The sequence below is a fragment of the Gobius niger genome (genome assembly GCF_951799975.1).
Source record: "Gobius niger genome assembly, chromosome: 19".
NCBI classification, from domain to species: domain Eukaryota; kingdom Metazoa; phylum Chordata; class Actinopteri; order Gobiiformes; family Gobiidae; genus Gobius; species Gobius niger.
The window spans coordinates 13973242-13980618 of NC_136870.1; positions in this window are offsets into that span (position 1 = coordinate 13973242).

Below are 7377 nucleotides of genomic sequence, written 5' to 3' on the forward strand. Positions count from 1 at the left end.
CATAGGGATAAGTAAAGGGGTAGGAAAACTTCTGAAATCAATTTAAATGGAGACCCATATTTTTTAGGGAATGCAACTTATTACACTCTTAGTCATTGCATTTTTAAACAGTGAAATTTTATTTTTCTGAAGGTCTCCTCTGAGCAAAATGCAAGTTAGATTGATATGATTTATTTGACTTGAAGACATGCTGGGGCAGCTTTTAGTCAATGAGTGTTGATTAAATGAAGAAAGTGTGTCGTGTCTGTGCAGGTGCAGCTCAGTAAAAGATAATGGAAAAGTTTGTGTTTCTTTAGTTAGAATATAATAGAACCTATAAAGATACACTACACACAAGGAAAAAATACCATTTTATTTTAATTGTGAGGGATGTTTACCCTCCGTTTATCCAGGCCTGGGACTGATATAAAGCAGTTTTTTTTTTAACTACAGAAATAGTTTTCCATCATTTACTGTTGAGATGCACCGAGTGTAAGTATAATGTATGGCATTAAATTCTGTTTCATTTCCTTTCAGTGCAATGATTCTTCCCTTCTGTTTTGTGGATTAAGCAAACTGTGATTTATGTACTGTATGTAACATTTGTACATAAAGCTCTGTAAAGAATATAGTGAAAAGGTTTTTAAAATGGCGGATTATGTTGTATATATGGTGTCTCCAGGCAATAAAAGGGGGTTGACTCTTTTTGTGATTAAGTTTTTTTCTGCTAACATCCATTTGGGGCTGAAAAAACGCTGTCATCTTCATATTTCAGTCTTCTCTTAAATGATAATGCCACTGGACTTGCTTTGGGATTTTCTTTTTTCCTTTTACTGAATCATCTTTTTAAAAAACAAATAATAATTGGAAATGAAGACAAAATTGAAACTGCATTAACTGGATATGTTTCCAAAGGGCCTAATCTGCTGTCCTCTGTATCACAGTGGCCCTCCCCCAGGCCTCTGTGAGGGGAAAGACTGTGGCGATATGGCGATAGACCCCGCCACACACACATCTTACTGTCTACTTCAGAAGGCGCAGTGTCAGCAGTGTTGGAGGTCAGTGCACATCGCTGCGCCACTGTCAATCAAATCAGAAACGCTGTTACATAGCACATACTTAAAGCCACACAGTGTAACATTCCTTCCTATAAATAGAATAATATACAGGCATTTATTTTATTACAAATATTTTTATTGTGGAAACCTCCAAAAAGGACCACACAAACCTGACTTGTTGCTTTACTGGGAGCGGGAACATCTCCAGCTCGTCTCCATGGAGATGTTGATTTAAGGCAGCCAAATATTAGATTTAGATAGGTTAGGTCCTCATCCAAATCCAATCTTTGATGGCATGAAATGCAATTTCTGAATTGCTGACAACAGTATAGTCCAAAATGCTACACAGTGTGCCTGTACTCATTTATGTAATTATGCAAGGTAAGCCAGGTTTTTTGTGTATTTTCAGCATTTTTGCCAATTAGATTCCAGGGGTGGTCTTTTCTACCCTCATACAGAAAAAGACTGAAGTTCTCTCAAAGAGCAATCAAATTCTTAGGTTGGTTTATTATTATCGTCAATGATACTTTACCACACACCTGAATTCACCTTATTCCGGAAATTAGCGTGGGCGCCGCCATTAATTGTGCCCACCCCTTTTCTCCTATCAGTTAACCTGGGGCTGGAGAAGTCCACAAAATCAGTTACTACACGAAAACAAAGTCCATTTTCGGCCGCGCAGAGAAACGGTGCAGTGTTGACTTGTTGATGCAAATGAGCATTGGACATTTTACACAAATAAATCTACTAAACATCAGATTTTAGCGGTGAACATTTTCCCTCGTTCGTTTAAATAAAAAGAGGCAAAAGTGGGCGGGGCAGAATAAGATGAATAGTAAAGGAAATGTGTTTTCCATCAGCCCCCTTTCAATTATGTCAAATTTATTATGTAGCAGTCAGACACTAGAATATTAAAATGTATTTTCAATTTGTGAACTCCCTGCTGATTACCTTTTTTGTGACATTAAAAGGGTCACGAAAAATAGTGTTACATTAGTATTCAAATGCTGTTCAACATTCTTAACAACATTCATTGCCCTGACACAAAAGTACAACCTCTAAAACAGGTCAATAAAACAAAATGATATACAGTATATTATTATTGGAACATTTTCAGTATTAGACTTCAACATAGAAATTAAAAAAGGGGAATAAAATACTTCCAGAACTCACTGTATACAGGATTTAACCAGATATTTAGCCATTTACCAAGTGATGTAAAGCCGTAGTCTATAACCTCTGTCGATCAATAGAGTAATATTATTAATTTGACATCAAATCTGGCTGCCTCTGCTGATAAAACAACATGAATACTGCTTTAATTTAACACTCGCAGGTACAGCAGCCTCATGAATGAATGCACTGTTCTTGGATGGGATTTGGGATAATACGGCAGCTCACCAGAACATTTGTTTTCCATTTCTTGTGAGGTAGATAGACAGAAAAACACACATCATACCTACCATGCTATAACACTGCTTATGCAACTGAAACCCATGAAACAAAAGCCTCGACAGCGACACAACAACAGTATCTAGTGTGTTAGCCTGATGAATGCATAGTTATTTACTGTTGTCATCACACATATGTTTTAAGCTAAACACTTGCACCACAGCCTTATATTCTTTGCAGATGTTCACAGTTTCTTCATATTCCGCCCGGCGAGCTGTTGAAATGTCACCCCTGATTCTCACATCTTTCTCTGGCATTCTCTATTATCTTACCCACGCGTGCACATTTGGAGATTAAAAAACACCAGCTGATAGCACCTATCATCAAAACAACGTGTCATTTGAAAAAATCCACCTCTTCTCTTTGACAGTCCTCGCACATACATGGACATATTTCCTATTTACCTCAGGGTACAATGACAGGTTCAAATATCCAATTCAGTCCAGTGTGAGAGAAAGTGGCTATTTTTAGCTCAGTGATAAGGAATCCGCCTCAGATGGACACACTTCAATTTACAAGGCTTCACTCTGCCCTTTAGACAGAGGACCGTAATACTACCTCTCCGAGGCTTTCTCACTTTTTGAAATTACCTTCACTCAGAAATGTCTGAAATATTTAGATAAACGCAATGAAATGTCTGCGGCAACACATGGAGAATGTATCTTACACTGTGGTTGAGGGTGTGTGGGATTTCTTGAACAGTATCTATTTGTGCTCCCAGCTTTTACTCACAGTGGTATTTATGACGCTCCAAGATCAAATGTTTTACAGGGTTCGTACCAGAAAGTGGCCAGAAACCCAAAAACTATTGATTCTGGAGCATCATTGAGGCCACTGTGAGGAGAAGTAAATGTGCTATGCTGAACCCATAAAGCCACCGAGTCACTTAAAGGTTGATAAATATTAAGATTTTTTTCCCCACGTAAAATGTTACATAGTGCAGCTTTAAGTGTGCATGATACATACCCTACTTTTGAGTAAAACGGTAAATTCTCTATGGGGCTCAGTTCTTATAATTAATTCCATCAGTCTCCATGTCGCCCTGTGCATTTTCCAATTTAAAGAATTAGCAAGTCTTTTGTCACGTCTCCCTCTCAGATGAAAATGGACAGTCATCTCCTCCACTCGTGCTCTGACACATTAGAAGTCTGGAAACTAATTTATTTTTCCTCACGGTTCACCCTTTGGGGTGAAACTTACATGATCAAAAATTATTTCATCCACCACTCTGTGCATATCATTGAACACACACCACGTTTTATCTGCTAGTTTTATTCATAGTAGAGTTTTGTAGTATAATTTCAACGCTAAATTTGAAATATCCAACATAAGTGGAAAGAAGAACTTCAGGCGTACCTCTAATAGCTCACCTCTGTTACCTGTTTGACTATATTATGTAAAATCCAAGTGGGCAGCGCAGCTTGTGGACAAAATGAAAATCTGTTGGCATTTACTTTGCTGGGTAGTGTTCATGTCAAGCCCTGTATAGAAAGCATGCAGGTGTGAAAAAGGTGGCAGGATTTGTTCAGTGTCAATGCCTTTTTCCCCCCATTTTGATTTTCTGGTGGCCACGGGGCAGTGAGGCAGAAAGCTGTAGTGCTCAGCACACAGGGAGGAGATGTATGGGGGGGATAAGGCGCAGAGCAGAGGTGACCTGCTCTGTTTGACAATGACCAATGGGCTGTAGAAGCACAAACCTTGGTGTTCAGAGTGTATGCCGCAATTTTCAACATCATTTGATCTCCTTATGCTCAACGTCTGCACCGCTGACTTCATACAAAAGGGCTTGGGAGCAAAACAAGGCGACATTTGGCAAAGGTTGTGACGATAAATGCTTGCATGTGTGAATGGGGTCGTACGTGTCTAGAGGCAGGCTGATAACGGGACATTACTAGAACCAATGTGATGTCATTGGGTTATTCTCAGAACATCTGGGGTTATAATGGGTTCAGTGTCATTAGTCTGGTTCAGGCTTAACACCATAACCTTTTCCCACATGTGTGGTCTCTGTTTGAAACTGTTTTGGCTTTCAGAAGCGCATCAAAACTATGACTGCACAAGACTGCCATTGTTCTGTTATATAATCAAACCAGGATGGTTTAGAAATGTTATTTAAGAAATATGGACAGAATAGTATGGCCATAAATAATGATTGTAGATTTGCTTTACACACAAGGGCAGTGTCTATTCGTGAACTATTTGTAAGCCCCTTGATAAAATGTTTGGCTAGATTAGCCCTTCTGGAGTAGGATCAAGCTATAGTGCAACAGATGGAGGGTACGAAGAGCCAACTTCACACGGGAAATCAAACAGATGGACCCACGAAGGGTGGCACCTGCTTCTGGCAACGTACCTCCAAATATCTCAATGGGATTTAGAGTGTAGAAATCACTAGGGACTTCTATCTTAGAGGGGATCAAGACATGACGGAGGTTTTCAATTACTGCTCAAACCCAAGTGAAATTGAATTGAATTTTTATGGAATGGAAATTCATAAAACTTTTCTGTGTACACAATTGACCCATTTATCTCAAATCCCAAATCTGTGTTAGTGAGCACTTCACAGGTGTGGCATATTAAAATGCTGGTTAGACCGCATGAATAATGCACAGGTGTGTCTTAGGCTGTCTACAATAAAAGGACACTGAAAAACTCATAAACATTTCTGCAAACATGTAATCATGTAAATCTTTTCATGTGACTACACTTTGCTACAGTATAACGTAGTCCGTGTTCAGCTTAGTGTCCCCGCAAAATATTTCATCATACGGCAATTAAAGGGATATTTCAAGATTTTTGACGTAGGGCCTCATTCCCTAGTTATCCAGAGTGTTGTTGATATCTGGTTCTCTTTAATTCATGCGCTCCTTATTTGAAGAGTTTGGAGGTGTTAGGCTGGTGCTGGGCTAGCGCATGTCTATGGTAACTAGTAGCCTGCATTAAAAACAGTCTGACCCAAGCACAGTGCACCTGAGGAAAATCACTTATAACACCAGACTACTGATATAAATGTCTGTATTGACTGAATATTTTTTTTAATACAACCATTTCGCATTTATAAGAACTTATATTATTATATGTATTATAATATTATAATATTATTATTATTATTATGTTACCGGATCTACAGTAGTTTGTGGAAATCACGGGAGCTTTCTACAAATCAGATATGGCAACGTTGATTTTGAAGAGGTTTTTAATGCAGGCTACTAGTTACCATAGGCCCGCTAGCCTAGCACTAGCCTAGCACAGTCGACAACACTCTGGATAACTAGGAAATGAGGATCTATATCAGGGGTGTCAAACATATGGCCCGCGGGCCGGATCTAATGCCTTGTAGAGCATAAACTCCAGAGTATGTAAAAAAAAAGAAAGTCTCTTGCAGAGTTATGCATTTTTAAAGAATAACCAGAATGCTCATTCTAGACACTAGGGGGCATTTAATTAAAAAACAAAAAAAGGAAAGAGTTCCACACACAGAGGGCACTGACATAATAAGAGCTCAAAATATGAACAAAACATTATATAGCCACGTGGTAAATAGACAGTCTGCCCCAGGGCGGCTGTGGCTTCAATAACAGCTTACCACCACCGAGTGTGGAGTGAATGAATAATGACTACTATGTAGTACTTTGAGGAACTTGTGACACAAGCTTGTAAAGTGCAATACAAGTGTGAGCCGTTGTTATTAGTGAAGCTACAGTCAAGTTGGGGCTTTGACCAAATCACAGCTCATTCTTATTCATTTATTGGAAAAATGTTCTCTATTATGCGCCCCGCGACTCAAAATGAGTGTAACCTTTTGCTCTATGTCAAAAATCCTGAAATATCTCTTTCATGTCAAACCTGGTGGTACCAAAGGTGGAGTTCCCCAGAGCTTCACCACTGGACCCCTCTTCCACTCTTACTTCCTTACTGTGTCTTTATATGTAACTGTGATAGCTCAGACATTATTGCGCACTCACTAATAACGGCATTACTGTCATTTTGCATCGTCATGAAGCATCTCGCCGAGCACATGAGGACGAATGACAAAGGTATTGGATTTAAAGAGGGCCTGTGTTGTGATAGGCACACTCCGGCGGCGCTGCCAAATCCGTTTTGCATATCAGATCAGCCGGCGTCTGATTGGGTTGTGATTGTTCACCGTAATCAGCTGCAATTATCTCCAGGTGCTGACATTTTAGGGGCTTTCAAAATAACTTTATCAAACAACTTGAGTCACAACTTTGTCCAACTCTGCCTGCGGGGTCTCATTCATTTCTAATTCAGCCGACTCGGTTCACATGACGTGATGTTTTCAATCAAGTGTCACAATTCTGTAATCTTTCTAGTTTGTTTGGGAATAAATTGACGGCAAAAGGAAAATACAAATATTGACAAAATCGCATCCTTGGTCGTCTTGTCCTAGGAAAATCGTAATAGAGGTCTTTTATTTGGAGATTACTGCGTGGCTGGCTGCGGGTGGTTTGGTAATAGAGTAAATAAGAGATGAATTTGTCACAATTAAACACTGTGCGACATGAACAGCAGCAGCACTCTCCATAAACACATCATCAGCCATAATCCCACTGTTTAAACCGCTGTGTCGTCGTAAACTCTTTGGCCAACCCTTAACAGCGCTAAAAGAGGTTGCCCGGGTATCATTTCATCTACTTTAATTTGGTGCAGCCAAAATGTCTGCCGATACACAATTTAAGGTAATTATGTTTCAAGCGGCTGATTAGCTTCTCCATCTGTGAGCCCAGTGCTAATCTGCCCAAAAACACCAACTTCCAGCCAAACACACTGGGCCTAATAATGAGTCAGAGCGGTGCCAGCGGCCTATTAATGATCTCATCTCTCCTGCTGCTGTTTTCATTTAAACGCTGTGATTTGGACGCGCACC